At 38.7% G+C, this 23,561-nt stretch overlaps 1 protein-coding gene and 1 pseudogene across 3 annotated transcripts in view; one reads left to right on the top strand and one right to left on the bottom strand.

The window, feature by feature from the left end:
• Positions 1 to 1,158: 1,158 nt before the first annotated feature.
• Positions 1,159 to 1,583, bottom strand: LOC109248251 (60S ribosomal protein L23-like; annotated as a pseudogene).
• Positions 1,584 to 18,451: 16,868 nt separating this feature from the next.
• PHF3 (PHD finger protein 3) overlaps positions 18,452 to 23,561 on the top strand; it is an 81,481-nt gene continuing 76,371 nt past the window's right edge. The window contains exon 1 of one of the 3 annotated variants that reach the window (XM_019417645.2): positions 18,452 to 18,787. The gene's annotated coding sequence lies outside the window, so the exon portion shown is untranslated. Of the gene's footprint in view, positions 18,788 to 19,076; positions 19,093 to 23,561 lie in introns of those variants that run through there. The other 2 variants (XM_019417642.2, XM_019417643.2) reach the window with 2 other exon arrangements.

The raw sequence follows: 23,561 nt of genomic DNA, 5'->3' as shown, positions 1-23,561 counted from the left end.
AATTTTTAAAATGTTTATTTGTTTGTTTATTTTGAGAAAGAGAGAGCACGCTCTCAAGTGGGTGGAGGGGGAAAGAGAGGAAGAGAGAGAGAGAGAGAGAGAGAGAGAGAGAGAGAGAGAGAGAGAGAGAGAATCCCAAGCAGGCTCCGAATGAGCCACCAGGCGCCCCCATACCCAAGTTTTATTAGTGTTATAGGTTCTCTATCACAAACTGGCTCTGTTTTTGCCAGCTTTTCTGTTTCTTTGTTTGTTTGTTTGTTTGTTCATCTTGCCCTTTTGCATTTAGACTGTTAATTTTCTTCATATTTCTGGGATATATATTTGTCCTTTTATATTTATAAAAGAGTAGATTGATTTATACATGCTTGCATGGGTTTCTACTGCTGTGTGCTGTTTCTCCAGTAGGCCTGACTAGTATATGCAGATGAGTTAAAGGTATTCGTTGGCCAACTTTATTTAGGCTTTTCACATAGAGAGCAAGAAGACAGTTTGGAGAACCACTAAAGAGTCAAGAGTGGGGAGGGGGTTACTTTGCTCTGGGATAGAACTCTTATACTAGAAGCCTTGGACCTCCTTAGGAAGTTCTTTAAATTTCTTTAGAAAACTGCCTCCACTCAGCCCTACTGGTAAATTCAGGGCTTTTAATTACTCTGTTCCTACAGGGAGAGTAAAGTCAGGACAAACTGAACAGCTATTTCAGAAGTGAACTTACAACTATCCTGACAGAACATGCCAATTCCACAACTAGAGCCTCTCTAGTTTCCACTGGAAAGTTCAGATTCCATCACACTATAGTTTTCTATTCCTTGTAAAGCTTCTCCAAGTATCATTTGTCAAGAAACTACCAAACATTTTCCATCTTTCAGAAGTTCATTGAAAACTCTGGTTAAGTAATCAACCACTTTCCCATTTTATTTACTGTTATGCATTTCTTTACTGTCATTTAGTTGATGATAATGGAGGGGGGGAGGAGCATTAAATAAGTGTAATCAGTCTATTATCTTTATTTACTCATTTTACAAATATTTACTGAGTGTATATCAGGTGTCAGTATTAACATAAAATTGGTTTGTTGGGCTGTAGATTTTCTCACTCTTGGAAGGCCATTTTTGGGGGAGCAAATCATTTTTAATTTTTTAAAAAAAATATACCAAAGAGTCATGCAATGCTGCCAGCATTGGATACAATCCTGGGCCACAAGTCCACACACTCCTTTGAAACTGGTCTTGTGACAGCAGAACCTTTCATTTTGTCTTTATGGTTTGCTATGAACTCCACATCCTTTTCAAAAAAAAAAGAAACACACCATCTTTTCTCTGGTATGACTTTCATTGTTGAATTACCTCTGTAGAATGTACCTTCTTTCTGAGGTCTAGTTTGCCTTTCTTCACTGTGGCTATCGCCATGTCACCCACACCAGCAGCAGGAAGTCTATTGAGTCATCCTTTGATCCCCTTCACAAAGATGATACACAGATTTTTGGCTCCTTTGTTGTCAGCACAGCTGATCACAGCTCCTACCAGAAGACCCAGGGAAATCTGGAACCTTGCACCCAAAGACCCATCATGTCCTTGCTTTGACATCTTGAATGCAGCCCGGGGGCAATTTTTCTTCTTATTTCATGTGTGTGAGACACAAAGAGTCCTGTAGCCTACCTCCTAACCACAGCTCCCCTGAAGAAAAACTCAATGGAGCTGATTAACTCTCTGTCTGAACCAGCTGCCAAACTCTCTCTCTCCCTTCTACCTTTCCTTTAGGTGTTTGTTACCTTTCTAGAACCCTGCCCTTCCTTTCCAGTCTGGCTTCCACATATTCTTAAAAATATGGAATAAATAGCAAGCTATTGAAAATAATTATTAGGCCAAATTTGAAGGAAAAAGCAAAAATCTACAGAGTTACTCTAAAAAGGAAGCTGCTTTTGGCCAAAAACATTTTCCCAAGATCAAGAGTGAGAGTAGAATTTGACATTTTTATGGACTGCATGGCAGATAAATCCACCAGTTCTGGAACAAGGGTTTGGAGGTTGTGCTGTGCTCTAAAGGATCATCCCTGCAATAAACAGGGACTTCTTTCAAACTGAGAAAGAGCCCATGTAGAATTATAGCCCAGTCAGATTCCCTGGTAAGTCCAGAAAAAGTCAAGACATGAACTTGAGCAGGACTTATAACATGCCTGCACACAAATACTAATTTTTCTGGAAGAACATAACTTCAAAGTATTTTATTTTCAAACATAATGCCCAGGAACCATACGTAACCAAGCACCTCAAAAAATTAACTGCCATGAGCAAGAAGCGGATCCTCAGAGAATTCAGATATTGGAATTACCACATGGAGACTCTAAAAACATGATACTGACCATTTAAAGGAATGAATACAGAATCAAAGATATCTTCAGAGAGTAGAAAACTGTAAAAAGTGATACCTGGGGTTAGGTCAGTATGGAAGATAGGGCAGCCTTTTAGGACAAGACAAGTTCAGGGTCCCCATACTACTTCGCCATCTTAATTCCATCCTAGAGCAGCCTTTTAATCTTGAGAACCTAACAAGAGAGGTACTAGACCCCTAAGGGGCTTAGAAAATAATAGATATTAGCAAGAGCTGGCAGAATCTGAACACTTACTATATGTCAGATATTTTAGTCTGTTAGGGCTGCCAAAGCAAAATACCACAGATGGGGTGACTTAAACAACAGCAATTAATTTCCCACAGTCTGGAAGATGGAAATCCAGGATTAAGGTGTCAGCTGGATTGGTTTCTCCTAAGACCTCACTCCTTGGCTTGCAGATGTTTGCCTTCTGTCTGTGTCTTCACATGGCCTTTTCTTTGTGCTCTTGCATTTCTGGGGATTCTTCCTCTTCTTATAAAGACTCAGTCATAGTGGATTAGGGTCCCATCCTTATTACTTCATTTAACCTTAATTCTCTCTTTAAAGACCTTAATCAAATACAGTCCCATTGAAAGTTTGGGCTTCAACGTCTGAATTTTGTTAAGAGAAAATATTTGCTAACTTTAAGAAGAATGTTATATCAATTTTTAGCTAACAAATGTTAATTAAAAAGTGAATAATATGGGGTGTCTGGGTGGCTCAGTCAGTTCAGCGTCCAACTCTTTGTTTTGGTTTAGGTCAAGATCTCATGGTTTTTGAGTGCGAGTCCCTCATTGGGATCCACACTGACAGAGCAGAGCCTGCTTTAGATTCTTCCTCTCTCTTCTCTCTCTGTCCCTCACCCAATCGTGCTTTCTCTCTTACTCAAAATAAATAAATAAACTTTTAAAAATGTGAATAATAATAAATAATAAAGATTGCATTTTATCATCATCATAGTTGTAATCTTTGTAGAACTTTGGTAGAACCATTTGACATATTAGAATTCATAGCATCAAACAAAATAATCTTCAAGAATTGAATTTTACTTTTAGCTATTTAATTTGATTTATATTAAAAAATCTTTGAAGAAAAAAAACGCTTTGGAGAATTTTTTATTTCTGTGAGGCAGAATTAAACAGGATATTAATTTTGTCAACTCAGTTTTGGAGTTGCTTGTTTACAAACTATTCAAGCAAGATGGAATCTCTGGTAGTACATATATAAAAGGCTGATGGAACCAAATAAAGCCTTTTCTCATACTTTTCAGATTAAAATACAAGCATAGCAAGGTTTACTAACACCCACTAATTGCCTGTAGAAGAAGTTCATTTGCTGCTGAAGAAATAAAATGATGTTCCTGGAGAAGGCAAGCCTTTCTCACATGATACCTAGTGTAAAGATCCTCTTGTCATTTAACTCCAAGAAGATTCTGGAATTGGTATGCTTGTCATGAATGCTGAGAAGGAAATGGAAATTCAATGGTGATTCTGTTTTCCTTAAAACCAAATCCATTTCCATTGCCACAGTTTTAAATCCAAAGCATACAGACCAAATTTTTGTGGAAAGGAAGTAGTTCACAAAAATATATTTTTCAAATGTGTATCTGTAAAAGAAAACTTTTTTTAATTCACTTTTTATCCTAAAACTTTTCAAATACACATAAGAAAAAAACAGTAGAAGAAACCCTTTAGAACTGGTCACCTAAAATCTACAATTACTAGCATGTTACTACTCTTATCTAATCTCCATTCACTAACTTTTAAATCTATTTATATTTTCTAGAGTCTTTTAAATAAAATTCCAGGGGCTCCTGGCTAGCTCAGGAAGTAGAGCATGCGACTCTTTATCTCAAAGTCATGAGTTCAAGCCCCACACTGGGTGTGGAGCCCACTTAAAATAAATAAATAAATAAATAAATAAATAAATACATAAATTTCCAGATATCATATGGTTTCACCCATATGAATTTCCACATGTGTCTCTAAAAAATAAGGATTCTTTAAAAATACCAGTATCAGGGGTGCCTAGGTGGCTCAGTCAGTTGAGTGTCCAACTTCAGTTCAGGTCATGATCTCATGGTTTGTGGGTTCAAGCCCTGTATTGGGCTCTATGCTGACAGCTCAGAGCCTGGAGCCTGCCTCAGATTCTGTGTCTTCCTCTCTCTGCCCCTCCCCTGCTTGTATTCTCTTTCTCTAAAAAAGAAAAAAAATTATCATACTTATATTTTTAAATTTCATGAACACCCAGTATGTGTTCAATTTTCACCAATTACCTTAAAAGTCTTTTTTGTGGCTCAGTTATTAGTTTGTTCAACCATTTATTAGCTTGTTCAAATCAGAATCTAAATAAGGGGAAGCCTGGGTGACTCTGTTGGTTAAGCGTCCAACTCTTGATTTCTGCTCAGGTCATGATCTCATGGGTTCATGAGTTTGAACCCTTCATCAGGCTCTGCGCTGACAGCGTGGAAGCTGCTTGGGATTCTCTGTCTCCCTCTCTGCCCTTCCCGTGCTCTCTGTGTCTCTAAACAAACAAATTAAAAAAATACAAACCTGTGACACTTAAGGTACCAACAAAAAACCACATTACCTGAAGATAGGTGCCAAAACTGTTTATGTTCTACTCCAGGCATGGAGGAATGCTCTTCTCCCCCTTCTACACCACACTTAGTCTTATGGATACCAAAGAAGCAGTGCTTTGTATCTTCACATTTTATGAACTCCTTCATTGAAAACAACTCCTTTGGCTTCTGCCTGTGGAAGCATTGGGACAGAATTATACTCTCCTTGGCTCATGAGACAATATACTGTTCAGACTCCACTCTTTTTGACCCCTGGCCTGGGGGATGTTGGAGTGGGGTGATTGTGGCACTGATGGGATAAAGACAGAGGAAAGCATGACTGTGAGACACAACAAAAATCTTTTTGTAGAGGCCAGTCTTTCTGCAAATCCATTCCTGGCATATTTAAGTCATCAAGTCATGGAATATTTTTTTTTTTTTAAGTTTATTTGCTTATTTTGAGAGAGAGAGAGAGAGGAAGAGAGAGAGAGAGAGAGAGAGAGAGAACGAGTGGGAGAGGGGCAGAGAAAGAAGGAGAAGGAGAATCCTAAGCAGGCTCTGCACCAGCAGCATGGAGCCCAACGTGGGGCTTGGACTCACAGACTGTGAGTTCATGACCTGAGCCGAAACCAAGAGTCAGACGCTTAACTGACCACCAGGCGCCGCCATAGAAAATCTTTAAATTACTACTATGAGCCAAATATTGTGCTGAGGGCTAGGGATAAAGATTTGAGCAGTATATAGTCTCTGCTCTTTTGAAACCTACAATCCAGGGTAGAGAAGGAACATTAAACAATTAGTAAACACATGCGTAATAAAATAATTACAAGTGGGGACAGTTAGAAAAAAGTTGAGGGGTGCCCAAGAGAAAATAATGGAGGGTCTGTGGTATAGGGAGTTAGAGGAGGTTTCCTGAAGTGATGTTTGAGCTATAACCAAAAAACTGTGTAGTTTCATGATTCCATTTACATGAAATGTCCAGAATAAAGAAATCTAGAGACAGAAAAATTAGATTAATGAAAGTGATTACTGGGTGCTTAGGACTGTGGGAGGATGGGAGTTCAGTGGTGATGGCTAAAAGATATGAGATGACTCTTTGAAATGATCTAAATCTTCTAAAACTGATTGTGGTATGGTATGCAACTGTGAATGTGCTAAAAACTATTGAATTGTATACTTTAAATGGGCTAATTGTGTGATATGTGAATTACATCTCAATAAACCTGTTACCAAAAAACAAAACAAAAAAAACCCAAAACAGATCATGTCATTCCTTGCATAACAAATTCCCCAGTGGCATCTACTTTTGTTTGTAATACGTTCTAAATTCCCTGCTTTAGCCTACCAGGTTCGTGCCAATCTGTTGGCTTTCTGTCTTGCACCGTATGCTCTATTCACACTAGCCTTTTCTGTTTCTAGAGCATCCCAAATTCATTACTATCACAGTCTTGAATTAACATTTTTGTTCTCTAGAGCTCCTTAGTTGTGACCTCCTTAGTTGTCTGTTGTCACACAGTCTCATCCCCTTACTTTCTCTAGTCTTGTGAAATCGTTTTCCCTGGTCCCCCCTTCCAACTTTCCAATATGGGCTCTAAATTCCAACTTGGGATCAGTAAAGTTTTCGACATATTTCTTTTTTAATTTAAACAAATTATGTTTCTTAAATAATCTGTACACCCAGCATGGGGCTTCGACTCACAACTCCGAGATCAAGAGTTGCACGGTCTACCAACTAAGCCAACCAGGAGCTCCCCTCCCCTTTTTAAAAGTTTCCTACATATTTCCATTGATGGGACTACATGAGAGAAGTTTTCTCATAAAGCCTGGATGCTTCTAGCAAATGCTACACTTTCTTGAGGTTCTGTCTCTGTACACATTAAGTTGTTTATAATATTTTGTAACTCTGTTCTTCAGCAATAATTTTAATTCAAACATAAATTATAAACAAGTTATTAGCTTTTGGCGCTATAATTTGAAAAAGTTATAAATGGCCAACCTAGCCTAGGAATGTTAGGACTGGTCCCTACATGACTACATTTAGTCCCATAAGAAAGGTCTCTCAGACCTCATTCCAAGGCAGTCTTGCCTCATGGACCTATGTTCTGTTGTTGCTGTAATTTGCTGAGCTTCCTTTTGAACTTGCTTCTCCACTGATGGAGTGAGTGACATAGACTTAGTGCATCTTGGGAAACTGCAATGTACAGAAATGACTACCGCCCCCTTCTTTATCTTGTGCTTGGTGTGTAGAGAGCTGTAAACCTTCCTGTGCTTTTGGGCTATGTACTTACCCTTTTGCCTTCCCACTGTGACCGGGCCTAGTGTAGGCAGCATAAAACTTAATCTTCTCTTAATCGCACCTGATGAATCTGGTTCTGTATGTACTCAGAGTACAAATAACAACTCTAGCAACTGGGAGATCAGTTTCTAATTGGTTGAAAGTTATAGTTAACTGCCTCTTAGCAGATACCTTTCACTGTCATTGACTTAACTGAAATTTGATATTCCCTGAGAACCTTATTTGCTCTGCAACCCTCCCAAGTAGAGGCTATATATTTTTCACACCCCTCTTACCTTAAACTAGGCTTTCCTTTCCTCAACTGCAGCTTCTTCTAGATCATTCATCTCTCTCCCTTCTAGGGAAACAAACAACAACAGACTGCTACCATTCTATCCCCCTCCTTGTTGTCATCATCTATCTCTTCCTAGTCTTTTCATGGTGGCTTTAGCTTCTAGCTCACCTTCTGCACTCATACCATCATATAATTTTCATGATGTCAGTTTTCATGTGAAGGACTCATTTAATACACTGAAGTCTCAAATCCTTGACACTCACTTTCACTTCACCTTAACTATTCATTTCTGTAGTCATATCTGAAAACTTGTCATCACCTAAAATTATACCACTTCCAAGAGTCTTGATTTCAGAAATCCTCAATCTAGACACCAGCCTTGCTTTCCAAAACTTTACTTTACTATCCATAGTAACATAATTTTTCTATCTCACTCAGATGCCAAACTATTGAACCCCACTAGTTTCTCATTATCTATCATCTTCTTCTTGTCTTTATTTCCTGTGTCCCTGGTTTATAGTCCAAGGTCTGTCATTGTTATTATTCCCTAAAAATGATCTACAACTCATTGGTTCTCTCTTCTTCCACTGCACTTGTCTGGCAAAATCTCAACTCTAATTGAATCCAATTGTCCGTATTTTCAATGTGTATTGCTAAGCAGTAGACTGTTGCTGAGGGAAATCGCACAACTGGGCTAACTGGCTTCATTTTATCATCACAAACTTTAAATGACACCCAACACTACCCAAAACATCTCTTCCATTTTCCTTGGTAAGCTTTCTTTTCTACTCTTAGAGACATCAACTTCATTGCTTCTTCTTTCTCCTCAAATATTCCAATATGCCTCCTTTGCTTCCAATCAGTCCTCCATCACCTCATAACAGCAAACCAACACTTTTTTTAAGTTTATTTATTTATTTTGAGAGAGAGACAGAGAGTGCATGCACCACAGAGGGCAGAGAGAGGGAAAGAGAGAGAATCTCAAGCAGGCTCTGCACTGACAGTGGGGGTGGGAGGGTGGGATGGAGGTGGGATGAGGGGCTTGAACTCACAAACCTCGAGATCATGATCTGAGCTGAAACCAAGAGTCGGTGTCTTAACCGACTGAGCCACCCAGGAGCTCCACCAACCAACACTTTCAACTGTAGCCTTACCCACTCTTCCTTTCTTTAAAATGGGGAGCGTATCCTTATGCCTATATAAGGCCAATCTCCAGAAGTTCAGTGTTAGCACTCAAACCAGCAAACAAACTAAACCCTCATATACACAACTCTCCTTTGAGCAGATCTCTGTTGCCTCCTGCTCTTGCTCCGTTTCTAACTTAACAACAAAGCTTCTCAAATCAGCTGCTATACACTTATCACTGCTTCAATATCTATTTAGTGATCACTACTGTTTCTTCTTCTATTTCTATGGAGAGAGCTTTAGGGGAAAATCAGCTAGTTTTTAAATATCAGCTTGATACTATTCCTTTGTTTCTTATGTGGCATAGCCATCACGATGAATTATGCATCTTTTATTAGACACTGTGAGTCAAAACTGTTCTCAATTAACCTAAAATAAATTACAGAAAGAAATTTCCAGCAAAGCATGCCCTTTGTAGAACATAGTTATGAGAAGAGCAGCAGAAACTGTAGTGCTCAGGAGTGTTCAGTATGATTTGTGCTAATGCACATTGATGAAAGGTTTACATTTCAGTCTACCCAATGTTAGCTCTCAATGTCTTAGTGTGTGCAACAGCACTCAGAACATATGTAACTACATAAATATATCAATATCTATTAATGGTATGCTTTAAATATACTTTAAATATCTTTCAATATGCTTTAAATATCTCTAAAGAAAAACATTTCAGAATCAAGTAACATAAAAATCAGGGCTGTGTGGGACAACATTAACCAGAGAAGACAGACAATAAATGCTCTTACTGCTAGTGATACAGAAATGAAATGGTGTCTTGGTCCTCCAAGAGCTCAAATTCTAGGGGTGTCGGAGTAGCTCAGTGGGTTAAGTGTTGGATTCTTGATTTCAGCTCGGGTCATGATCTCATGGTTCATGAGATGGAACCCTGTATTGGGCTCTGTGCTGACAGTGTAGAGCCTGCTTGGGATTCTCTCTCTCTCTCTCTCTCTCTCCCTCTCTCTCTCTCTCTCTGTCTCTCTCTCTGCCCCCTCGCCCTAAATAAATAAATAAACATTTAAAAAAAAAGCTCAAATTCTAATGAGAAAGACAGCAGCCTCATAAGTTCGATAGCAGAAGTGTGTACAGGATACAAAGAGGAGAGTGAAATATTCTGCTTTGGGAGGGAGACAATTAGGAAAGATTTTATGAAGGAGATATCTGTATAAGAGTTTGCCAGATAAGACTTTCCAGTAGAGGAAGCAGCATGTACAAAGGAATGGAAGCATGAGATTGCACCACAGAATTATGAGGAATTTGGTAGCTGGACTATAAGAAGCAAGAAAAAGATATTGGTGAATTGAGATGAGATCATGAATGATCTTATAAATCATGCTAAGAAGTTAAACATAGGATTGTATTTATTCAGGGGGGAACTTTGAAAGGTCACAAGCAGAGGAATAATGTTATTAAATTAGCCTTGACCTTTGAGAAAGATTACGTCCTGGCATGTGGTCAACAGATTGAAGGGAGACAAGATGGGAGATTATTTCCACAATTAAGTACAGAGGAGGGGAGATTCTGGAGATCTCTAGGGGGAAGAATGGATAGGATTTAGCACCAATCTATTCATTTGGTCATTCAAATAACTTAGTCACAACTTCAGAGGAAGTGTTCTAAATATCCAGAAGTTGTAAATAAAGTTTTACATATCCTTTAAAATGCTGCTATAGAGCTACATGATTAACTGGGAGGAATTTTTACTGTATATTGTTGATTTTTTAAAAGCAAACTTAAAGCAGTACATATATTAAAATCCCATTTGGTATACAAATCTTTGCATATTCAAACTTTTTTCTTTCTTTTGTTTTCTTTCCTTTCCTTTCCTTTTCTTTCCTTTTGTTTTCTTTTCTTTTCTTTTCTTTTCTTTTCTTTTCTTTATTTTTGAGAGAGAGAGAGAGAGAGAGAGAGAGAGACAGAGAGAGAGGGAGGCAGAATATCTGAAGCAGGTTCTGTGCTGAGACCCTGATGCAGAGCTGGAAATCAAGAACTATGAGATCATGACCTGAGCCGAAGTCAGTCACTTAACTGACTAAGCCACCCAGGCACCCTCAACTTTTTATTTTCTTAAGATAAATTTCCAGAGGTTTAATTCTAGAGTCAGAGGATTAAAAGGTTAAAATACATATGGGGTGAGGTGCAGGTGTGTGTGTGCATATACATTACTATATAGAACAAAAGTCTGTAAGATATATACAATATGATTATTGAACTTGTAGATTGTTTTCAGTCTTATATTATGAGCATCCTTGTACATAAAATTTTAGAGTCCTGCTCTATTATTTCTTTATATGCAGCCCTAAGAACAGAAATTCTGCATCAAAAAATGTGCATATTTAAAGGCTTTTGATACATCTTACCAATTTTTCTCTAGAAAACTATCAATTTGTATTCTATTCTTAGTATATGACAGTTTATCCATGCCCACGTCAACACTAAATGATGACTTTCAAAATATTTTACCTATTTGCCTAATGATACATGGTATGAAGTTGATAATTTTCTGATACATTTATTAAAGATTTGTTTTCTGCTGAAGCCTTTTTTTTTTTTTTTTTTGAGAGAGAGAGTATGTGAGTGCACATGAGCGGGGGAGAGGCAGAGAGAGAGGGAGACAGAGGATCAAAAGCAGGTTCTGTGCTGATAGGAGACAGCCCACTGTGGGGCTGGAACTCACAAACAGTGAGATCATGACCTGAGCTGAAGTTGGACACTTCAAAAAAAATTTTTTTAATGTTTATTTATTTGCCATGTAGCAAATAATCCTCTTCTTATAGACTTGAGATGGCATCTTTACTACAGACAAAAATTTTATTTTTGTTTATTTTTCTGCTTCTTGACTTTTTTAACAGCTTTGTTGAGATGTAAATTCACATACCACACAATTAACCCATCTAAACTGTGCAATTTAATGGTTTTTGGTATACTCTATTATTAATTTTTTTAAACCATGGTAAAGCGTCTATAAAAACAGCCATTTTAACCATGTTTCAATCTACAATTCCGTGACATTAATTACATCCAGAATGTTGCATTATTTCTAAAACCTTTTCATCATCCAAATAGAAATCCTGTAACCATTAAACAGCAAATCCTCATTCCCCCTGTTCCTGGCCTTTCTATTTTGTTAATTTTTCTTTGTCTATTTTTCCTATTTTGTTAATTTTTGTGTATTTTTATTATGATAAATTTATATATTCTTATGCTTAAATTGAATGTCCACATCCCACTCCCGCACATTACTTTTTATTTTTAACTTCGCCGACTATATTAGCTTTTCCATTCTCTTAAATTAATTTAATTTTTAAAATTCTTTTTAATGTTTATTTATTTTTGAGAGAGAGATAAAGCACCAGTGGAGGAGGGACAGAGAGACAGAGAGGGAGAGAGGGAGACACAGAATCCGAAGCAGGCTCCAGGCTCTGAGCTGCTAGCACAGAGCCCCATGCGGGGCTTGAACTCAGGAACCACAAGATCATGACGTGAGTCGGAGTCGGATGCTTAACCAGCTGAGCCACCCAGGTGTCCCCTCTTAGATTAACTTTAATTTGCCAAATTATAAAAGGAATGGCAATACATTCATGGTTATTTTGAGGAGAATCGACATCTTCATTATATTGTTTTTCGCTACCTAGAACATACAATCTTTATTCAAGATTCTGTTTAAAAAAATAATAGTTTTACTGACATAAAATTTATATACCATACAATTCATCCATTCAAAGTGTACAATTTGATTGTTTTTAGGAGATTCACAGATAGGTGTGACCATTATGACAGTCAATTTTGGGACATTTTCATCACTTTGAAAAGAAACTCTACACCTTTACACATCATCCCTCTATCATCCATCCCTTCACCCCAGTTCTAAGTCCTAATCTACTTTCTGACTATAGATTTGCCTCATCTGAAAATAGGCAAATTTTACTTCATAAAATATATTTTGAGACTTGTTTGCCTATTCTGAAAATAAGGCAAATTTTATTTCATAAAATATATATTTTGGGACTGTATCTTTCAGGTAGCATAACGTTTTCAAGGTCTACCCATGCTACAGAACATTGGTACTTTATTCTTTTTTATTGCCATATCGTATACCGTTGTACGGCTATACCACATTTTATCTATTAATCAGTTGATGTACATTTATTTTGTTTCCACCTTTTGCTGTTACGAATTATGCTGCTTTGAACATTCATGTACAATATTTTGCATGGACATATGTTTTCATATCTCTTCGGTATACGTATAGGAGTGGAGTTGATGGATCATATGGTAGCTCTATGTTTAACAGTTTGAGGAACTGCCAGACTATTTTCTAAAGCAGCTGCATGATTTTACATTCCCACCAGCAGTATATGAGTGTTCTGATTTTCCATAGCCTCACCAATAATTGTTATTTTCTATCTTTTTTATCATAGACATCCTAGTATTTGTACAGTAGTGTCTTATTATGGTTTTGGTTTGTATTCCCCTAATGACTAATTAGGGAACTGAGCCTCTCATTTACTGGCTATTTGTATATCTGCTTTGAAGAAATGTGTATGTAGATCCTTTGCCCCCCTCCCCCGCTTTTTTTTAAAGTAAGTTCTATACTTAACGTGGGGCTTGAATTCATGACCCTGAGATCTAGAGTCACATACCCTACCGACTGAACCAGTCAGGTGCCTCATCCTTCTTTTTAAATTGGGTTGTCTTTTATTCAGTTTTAAGTGTTCTTTATATATGTACATTCTGGATACAAGTCCCTCATCAGATAATGTGATTCGCAAACATTTTTTCCCACTTTCTGAGTTGTCATTTCACTTTCCTGATTGTGCCCTTTGAAGCACGGAAGTTTTTAACTTCGATGAAATTCAATTTATCTATTTTTTTTTCTTCTGTTGTTTTTACTTTGGTGTCATATCTAATAATCCATTGCCAATTCTGAGATCATAAAGATTTACCCTTATGGTTTCTTTTAGGAGTTCTATAATTTTTACTCTTACATTTAGGTCTTTACTCCATTTTGAGTTAACTTTTGTATATGGTTTGAGGTAAGGGTCCAACTCCATTCTTTTGCATGCATCCATCATCCAGTTGGTCCGGTACATTTGCTGAAGAGACCATTCTTTCTCTTCATTGGATGATATTGGGATCTTTGTTCAAAATTAGTGGACCATGACACATGGATTTATTTCTGGACTCTCAACTTTATTCCATTGGTTAATAACTCTATCCTATCTCATTAGCACACTATCTTGATTACTGTTGCTTTGTGGGTAAGTTTTAAAACTGGGAAATGTGTGTCCTCCAACTTTATTCTTCTTTTTCAAGATAATTTTGGTTATTCTAGGTCAGGTTTCCTTTTAAGTAAGGTTTTTCTTTTTCCTTATAGTGAAGAAATGCACAATTTTTTCTTGTTAGGCTGTTTAAGAGCTACATATTTTTGTTGGAATTTGTTTTCCCAACAAATTGTAACCAAGATTGCTGTTTATGGGAAACCTATTAATTTCTTTTAACTGATTTTTGAACAACTGGCCTAGTACTCAGGTAACTCCTTAATGCTAGTAGTCATTTAATTGATTCTGTTTGATATGCATTTATAGCGTATGCAAATAATAATCATTGTATCTTTTATTTTCTTATATCTATCTTTCATTTCTTCTCTGACCTTTCTGTATCAGCTAATATTGAATAATGGTAGTCATAGTCTCAGTCTTGCTCATCCCTAGCTTGAGTGGGGATGCTTCTAATATTTCACCATTTAGTTTGATGGATTCAGACAGCTATCACTGAGCTGCATCTTAAAAGGATTCAGAAGTGGGGCGCCTGGGTGGCTGAGTTGGTTGAGCCTCGGGCTGGACTCTCGGTTGCAGCTCATGTCAAGATCTTGTGATTTTGTGAGTTTGAGCCCTGTATCGGGCTCTGTGCTGAAAATGAGGAGCCTACCTGAGATTCTCTCTCTCTCCCTTTCTCTGCCCCTCCCTCACTCATGCTGTCTCTGTCTCTCTGAAAATAAATAAATAAACTTAAAAAAAAAAAGGATTCAGAAGCAATCTAAAAGTGGTGGGAGGGTCTGTAGTGGTGTTTAGGGTCAGTTCAGAAGAGAACATTCCTGTCAGAGGTAACAGCATGAGCAAAGACTTTAGGTTAAGAGGAAGTATGGATGTGTGTAGGAAACAGAAGTTAGATGTTGCTATGTCATAAATTTAAAAATCAGGGAATCGTGAGAAGAGAAGCTGAAGAGCTGGATAAGGACTAATCCCAAAGTGTCTTAATGGCTATATTAAGAGGTTTGGGTTTTATTCTTTTTATTTTGGAGAACCACAGAAAAATTTCAAGTAAGGAAGGGACATTGTCACCGAGGGACCCTATCACAAACACTTTCTTTGTTAAAAGAATTTTGAAGGGCTCCTGGGGGACTCAGTCTGTTAAGCATCTGACTCTTGATTTCTGCTTAGGTCATGATCTCATGGTTTGTGAGTTCAAGCCCTGTGTTGGGCTCTGCGCTGACAGTGTGGACACTGTTTGGGACTCTCTCTCTCCTCTCTTTCTGTCCCTCCCCTGCTCGTGCTTTCTCTCAAAATAAATAAACATTAAAAAAATAAAAGAATTTTGATTATTTCATTGATGCAATATGTCCAACCAGATAATGAAAGATTTGTAGCTCCAGAACCACACAGATTCGCTAGAACTTTCTTGTCCTTGAGGGCATCTACTGTCAGAAATGCCTGGTCTCCACTCCAGGCCAGGTAAAGCATGAATACATGTCCTCTGTGCCCACCAGTGTCAAAGCACTGAATGACAGAATTGCTCCTTCCCTGTACCTTATAGTTGCTAAAGTCTGCATAGGTGCTTTTATGCCCTGTGCAGACCAGGTACATGGAAAACTTTTATTTTACTGTTTGACCCAGCCCCTCTAGGCACCCCCTGATCTCTGGTACGTTGTGCAAATTATTTACCCTGGATCAGGACATGCCCTTAGTTGGGAGCTATCTTTCTGGAGAAAGTAGGTAAAAAAACTGTGTGGGAAGGGAGCAAGCCTGACATAAGGAACAAGGTGTTCTGGGTTAAGCCTCTAAATTTCACAATGATCTTAGTAAAATGAATTCAGAATATTTTGATTCTACTGCTTTGATGTCATGTTTAAGAATAACACCATTTATATCTATTCAAACTAACGTGAAAGTGTGTCTGTGTATATAAAAAGTGTTTTCCAGAAAAAAAAGACATTAAGTATATTTGATATTTTTATTGATTTTCTATTTGCTGCAGTTAACATCCCACTTTTTTCATCTTTACTCCAGTGAACTGATACTGTAGGAACCAATGTTTCCATGATGACAAGCATTGTTCATATCAGACTTAACTTCCATACCAGCACTGTGAGCTGTCTTCCATGGCCCCACTCTCTGCCAGGCTCAATTTTCTTGGGTAAAGTTTTGCAGCATCCAAATTTTGTCAATTTTTCATTTTTCCACATATTTTGTTTTGTTTTGGTTTGGTTTTGGTCAATTTACAATCCTATTGGTCAGTATTTGCCATTGTTAGTTGTCTTGTCTTGTTTTCTACCAAATTTAATTTTCCCGAGTTAATTTGGAGTTTTTAATGCTATCAATACAATCTGATTTTCCAATAGGTCTTTTAACTAAAACAATGTCCTGCATGCTGTGAGAGCCATTCTCAGTATTATTATGATGGTTCTTTCTTCTAGTAATCTTTTTATAGACTGGATAAAAGACAGATTGTGTTTATATCTGGAAACAAAAAGAAAAGATCATTAATGAACAAATGTGAACTGGGTTCTTGCCTGGTTCAAAATAATATGGTCAAAATTCACGCTTTGTGGTAAGCTTGTTGGCTTTTTTAGGATTAGAAATCTGTTTTGTAAATGTGACAAGCTTACCATTCCTGTACTTTTTCTTTTTTTTTTTTAATATTTATTTATTTTTGAGAAAGTATGCATATAAGTGGGGGAGGAGCAGAGAGCAAGAGGGGGACAGAGGATCTGAAGCCAGCTCCACGAAAACAGCAGAGAGCGCCATGCAGGGCTTGAACTTGCAAACCACGATATCATGACCTGAGCCAAAGTTGGACATTCAACCGACTGAGCCACCCAGGCGCACCTGCTATAGTTTCTTTTAACCTTCATTGTGTTTTTTTCACAAATTTACTAAAATTTCTTTAAGAAGATAAGTTTTCCCCAGGTCTTCCAAGGGAATTTTCCAAATAATGATTTTCTATTTGAGCTCTACTATATTAAATCCCTTAGGATTGGATTTTGTTCATAATCTTATTCTTTCCTAATGCCTTTTTCAAATTTCACATTGAGGTCCAGAAGAAGAGTAAAAATAAAGTTAAGGTTTATTTTAGCAATTCATCCCAGACATTCCAAGTGAGAAAAAAATTTTGATTACCCATTTCTATTTCCCTTTGTCAAAACAAAACAAAACAACAACATAAAAAAAGAGATTACAAAACCAAGTTTTGAGGGATCAATGAGTCAAGGCAGGGGATGGAATTCTAGGATTCCAGTAGAATTGGAACAATCTAAACTTCCTTTGTGGAAGAGCATTGGGTATTGGGAGTGCTCAAAATACCGGAAGACTGGAGAGAGTAAAGAACAGCTCGTCACCACATGCCTGTAAGCTATTATTCTACTCTGCACAAATCTTACAATGTGGCCTAGGTTGGCATGAAACTTAAATCAACAAGTAAAGGTTTCTGAAGAGCACAGCAGGTGCTGGCTATCATTCTTTAGTGGGTACTGTAATGTTCCTTGCCAAGAGAAGGCACAATCCCTGTCCTCAAAGGGGCTTGTTTTGGTTGGAGTGATGACTAACAACATTACCTCACAATGTTTATTAAGGGCTGAGATAGAAGTCAGCACAGACTGCTGTGGAAACATTAATCAAGACCAGTGGAGTTCAAAGGTTTTGGTCTCAGAACCTATATATATTCTTAAAAATTACTGAGGGACTTCTAAGAGCTTTTGTTTATGTGGGTTAGTTATTTACTATCGTAGGAATTAAACCTAAGAATAATAAAACACAAAATAACAAAATTCATTATATGTTATAAATAATTTATTATGAATTTTTTCCCAACAAAATTTAATGAGAAGAGTGGCATCACTTTACATTTTTGCACATTTCTTCAATGTCTGGCTTAATAGGTGGCTGGATTCTCATATCTCCTTCTGCATTTAATCAGCTGCTACATGTTTTGGTTGAAGGAGATGAAGAAAATTTGTTAAAGAATTGACGCTCCTCTGAAAGGTCTAGGGAACCCTTCAGAGGATCCTCTTGCCATATTTTGGAATCTGTTGACTTTGACCAGGAATGATTCTTGTAGGCAACTTGAGTCCTGAAAAAGACCATCTATTTACAGAAAAGGCGAGAACGGAGGTGGTTAATGATGGGGCTGTTGTGTATAGCCAGCCGGGATTCTTGGGCAAGGGGCTCATGTACTCCCCTGCAGCCTACCATTCTTGAAAGCACACCCAATTAATGAAACGTATGGGGGGGGGGCAGATTTGACTATCAATATTGCACTATGAAGCCTTAGTGCTCATTACAATCGAGAAAAATCTATCTGTGCCTCACCCCGCGAGCGAGGTAATAGCTCAAGGCCCTCAGGCGTGCCGCGCCCTGACAAGACTGGGAGCGGCGCGGAAGCGCAGCCGAGTGCTACAGCCCGGGCCCCGCGGAGGCGCGGCACTGGAGAGCCCACATTGCGCAGGCGCAGCGTGCAGGCCGCGGCCCCCGGAACGGTAAACAGTGGGGTCACGTGACGCGGCCCGGCTCCTGCCCCCGCGCCGCCGCCGCACGCCGATGGCTGCGGGGTCTCGCGCCGCCGCACGGTCCCCACGAGGCGAGCGACCCTCGGGCCCTGGGCGGCGGCGGCTGCTACGAGGATAAAAAGGGCGGCGCGGAAGCCAGGCTAGTGTCGTCAGCAGCAGCCGCTCGGCCCTGTGAGCAAAAGAGGCTGTGGCAGCGACGCCGACGTCCTGCGCGTACCCCCTCTCCTCGGCACCCACCGGGCCCCCTCCTCCTCGGCGGCGGCGGCGGCGGCAGCGGCCACCATCTTCCTCTTGCTGCCAGTGGTAGCGCTCGTCTGGCGGAGCTGGGTGAGTTGCGGCTCTGGCCGCGGCCAGGGAGACGGGCAATTCTCCCCTCCCCCATCCCTTTCCACACGCACAGCGCCTCCGCGGGCCTCCCCGCCCCTCCCGCGGCGGACACTCCGCGCCTTTCTCCCGCGCAGCCGGGAAACCTCTCCGGCCTCTTGCGCAACGTCCCCGGCCTGCCCGGGACGTGCCTCTGTCTCCCCGGACCGTTTGGATCGCGGGGTGGGAGGGAGCCGCGGCGGCGAGGTGGCCAGGCGGAGGGTCTGGACCGCGGCCTCTCCCCGGCTTCTGCTCCCGGGCCTTCCGCGGTGAGTGTGCCCCACTGCCGCCGTCGCGCGGGCGCGCAGGCCCGGAGGCACCGCGGGCGCTGCCAGGAAGGCCCGGCCCGCAGGCCCCCGGACCTGGCCCTTCGTACCTCTTCCCTCCAAGGGAGCGAGCTCGGCATCGAGCTTTGGGCCCTGCCGCGAGGCCGAACCCTGTCCCAGCTTTTGGAGAGGGGGGAGTTGGCGCTCTATCCATCCTCCTGCTACCGCGCGCTTTTGTGCTCGGGACCCAAACTGTCGACTCCTTTTGCTTAGTTTGAAAAAGGAAGCCTAGAATGTGGCTTTCGGAATAATATGAGTAATTTAATGAACCACTTGTCGATTCGTGCGTGTTAATGGTGCTAAATAACTGATCACCTGACACGGGGAGGGGGGCAGGGAGGAGGGAGAAAGAGAGAGAATGTTAGTACCGCGCATAGCCCTGTTTCACCCTTCTTTCCCCCAGCAATGTGTTGCCGGGTCCGATGACCTTTTCCCATCTTTGGATTTTTAAATGCCATTTTCTAGAGACTATGATTCGAGGTAGTTTGAATGCATGATTATTGGTGCTATTCAGGAATCATTTGCAGATTATGATCATGGATAATCATTAATGTAAGTGGTAACAGCACTTTGATATCTACCTTTACTAATCTTCATTACATGTAGAAATACTTAATTTGAAATGAGACATTGGTTATTGAGCCTTTCCCAAATACTACCTTATTTTAAGCCAAAAAAAAAAAAAAAAAAAGATACAGTAAACTATTTAGGGAGTACTTAGTACATTGTTCTACTTAGTTACGATTTGGGGGTCGATTTTTGTTTTCCTTTTTACAAAACTGGTTGTTTGAGATCTTGCAAAACTACGCCTTCTTTACTCATTCATTTCCTACCATTTTTGGATTCTTGAATGAAGTGTTTGGGATTGTGAAAATGTTTTTAGATGTGTTTGTGGTAAAGAGACACGAGTCAAAAGAACCAAGAAGTCTTTGCAGGATTCTTCTGTTTTTGAATTTGTATCCTCATTCCAGAGCTCAAGAGGTGTTGTATAAAGATTATTCCGAATAGTAGTTTTTGCTACCACTCGACCTTTTTATTACTATTATTTTCTGTCCAGTTTTTCTGTTTATTTGCCCTATATTACGATAATGAATTTTTCCTCCATCATCATTATACCCATTACTATTTTAAAATACATACTCCATTTCCCCATGATAGTAACATAATTTCAGAGAGGACTTAGGAGCTATTATTGGTCTGATTGAGCCATACACAGTTCAATTAGTAACAGAAAGACTTCTCAACTGAACTGGGCTGCTTTTTAAGTATGCAGAATTACAACCATAGATTTTAAGCTTTATTTGATAGCTGTACTGTTAATTTGTCAAAAGGATAACAAGAGTTAGTTGATGGGACCAGTTTTCCCTTGTTCCTTGCATGCTTTATAGGTCCGTTTATTGAAGAACATGAAAACGTGATATACTGCTTTTGCATCCTTCGGGCAAGGCAGTGGACTTCCTTGTCTGTCACATTGTGTTAGTTATGCATTCTATGCTGTTGGGATGGACTTCACATAACTTTAGTTGATCCTTTGGTATACTCATCTGTTGCATGTTCAAATAAGTCAAATCTAAGAGAAGCAGTCTGTAAATGTAGGTGAAAGTTAGCATTAATTAAATGCAAATTTCAGGATAGAAAAGTGGAAAGAAAGTTGTCTCTATGTTCAAATCGTTTAAAACCATAGTATTAAAATTTAAATTGTATTCAGATTGGAATTAGTTAAGAAAGGTTGATAATCTTTGATTTATGTAATAGCTTATTAATAAAACTCTGTTGTTAAAAGTTGGAAGGCAACAAGGTGACAGTTGGATTACTGCAAAATTATCCTGAGTTTAGATTTTCACATAATATGTATTATACTTGGAAAAAACTGGTGAATGTTAATTATGCATACAATTCTTTTTTTTTTTTTTTTTTTTTTTTTTTTTAAGTACTGAAACATAATGGTTATCTTCCTTGGTAATATGGCATTGCCTTTTTAATACATTTTGCTTTCTTAAATGTGCACTTTTTTTGTTTTTGACACATAGCTCATGAAATCCTTTTTACTTAATAATTTTTGTCTGGAGATAAGGTCTTTTCTCCTCTTTAATGAGATAATGAGCTTCATTGATCAGTATCTCAGGTTTGTGGATTACCCATAACTACTTCACAGTGTCAGGAACTATTAGGGTTCTTGGAGTGCAGATTTCTATTTTCTTTCATCCACATTTCAGGAAATCTTTCTGATGAGGGCTATTGGATTTCTTTCTTTTGTGGAGCAGTACATCTTGGGCTCTATTTCTCTTATTTTTTCTTGGAGCACCTCCGAGAATCCTGGAGTATGTTTTCAGAAGGATAGACATTTTATTTTTTAACTACAAATATGACTTGGCAAATTGTTAGACACTTACAGTATAGTTGCATGTTTGAGAAAGATACTCCCTTTTATTTGCTGCTCTTTGAATACTGGGAAAAGGTATTGAGGGTATTGGTTTGATTCAAAATATGTGAGACCCAGGGGCTGTTTTTACGCTCAAGAAACATTGTCTAGGTTGAGAAACAAGATTCAAAGACTCAAGATGTTAAATCATTATATTAAAGTAAAAAGATGATATTTCAAGAATTACAAAAGGCATTGTGTGAGAAATTGCCAAATGTGTAGACCGGACACTCCTATGCATTGTGTGTTAATTTATATCATTAAAACAATTTTTTTTTAATGTTTATTTTTGAGAGAGGGAGTGCAAGCATGCATGGGGAAGGGGCAGAGAGAGGGAGACACAGAATCTGAAGCAGGTTCCAGGCTCTGAGCTGTCAGCACAGAGCCTAATGCGGGGCTTGAACTCAAGAACTACAAGATTATGACCTGAGCTGAAGCTGAAACGTTTAACCAACTGAGCTACCCAGGTGCCTTTAGATCATTTTTTAATGGTCAGGGAATTTTCATTTTTATGATCAGTTGTACAGTGAAGAGAAAGAATGAAGAGAAATAGTTTAATAAAAATTTCAAAATGCTATCCAGAAGTTTTAATTAGTTTTAGCATGATCTAACTTTATTAGATGACGTTTTGAATGGCATAGTAGATTGTACAGAAAGGCTAAACTTAATGTTTTTTTGGTTCATTCATAATTTGTGCGAGTTGGCCATGTGAAAACATTCTAAAATTGTAGACTGTGAAAATAAATTGCAGAGTTTGTAGTCGATAACTTCCAAAATGATGTTTATACACACTGAGGATAGCCATTGTGTTTTTTATGTGTAGGGAGTGGCTAAGTGTGTATTTTCTAACTTATTTTGGAAGAAGGGTAGGCCACTTTCTTTTTAGTATTTTTAAGATTTTATTAATTATTAAGAACATAAAAATTAGTATGTGTTACACAAGAAGAGTGCATATAGTATAGTATAAATGTGCGGATTCAGTAATCACGCTGCTTGGGTTTCAGTTTGGGGAACATTACATAATGGTCTGGGCCTCAATTTGCTTGTCTGTAAAATAGATAGAGTAATTGCACCTTCCTCGCAGGGTTGTTGGGAGGAACTAATGAGATAAGGCATACAATACACTTAGCATAGGGCCTGAAACATAGTGCATGCTAAAAGTACATGTTAGCTTGTACTGTTAGGACCTACTCCATAGTTTTAATGATGAGCTACTTCCACTGGTTGTATGGTCAGTCCAAACTGCTAATATCAGTAGGATATGGTTGTAAACTTTGGAGTTAGTGCAGTTGGCTAGTGTAATTCTGCTTTTGCCAGATTCAGCTTGTACTTGATAGTTCTTTTTCTGGATTCTTAGGTCAGCTTTAGTCTTAGTATGGCAGACACCTTGGAATCTTACCTGTTCTTTTACCTGATTTAGAAAAGTTTCGAGCTTTGCTTTTTCTTATAGATTCTAACCAATGCAACTGGAGTAGAATTTGAAGTGTGTTTAGAGCAGTTGATTAGGTTGCATTGCTCTATAGAATTGTACTTTCTAGAATTGTGTTGTACTACATTGTTTAACCATTTAGTGATTTTCCTTTTCTCTATCCTGGAAAGATAACCTGTTACTCATCTTTAATGTTTTCATATTATGGTGGTTAAGAACTGACCTTTGTGTCAGAGCAGAACTGAGTCCCAGCTGTGTCACTTATTTATTCTATAATACTGGGTGTAACTTTGCTAAGCTTTAGCCCCACTCTTATAACTTGAAATAATAATGGTACCTGCCTAATTGTATGGTTGTGAAGATTAAGTGACATCATGCATACATTAAGTTTACACTGTGCCTGGCACATAATAAATACTCAATGCATTTTGCTTTATAAATAGATAATATAGTGTAGTGGTAAGTGCATTGATTCTTGAAGGAAATTTTCTGGGTTCAAATTTCAGCTCCACCACTTACTATAGCAAGTAATTTAATCTCTTTGATCCCAGTTCTTCCCTC

This window comes from Panthera pardus, unplaced genomic scaffold, assembly GCF_024362965.1.
Source record: "Panthera pardus isolate Hobbes unplaced genomic scaffold, ASM2436296v1 HiC_scaffold_17, whole genome shotgun sequence".
Taxonomy (NCBI): Eukaryota; Metazoa; Chordata; class Mammalia; order Carnivora; family Felidae; genus Panthera; species Panthera pardus.
The sequence above is the reverse complement of the archived record's forward strand: the minus strand, read 5'-3'. Positions and strand labels throughout refer to the sequence as shown.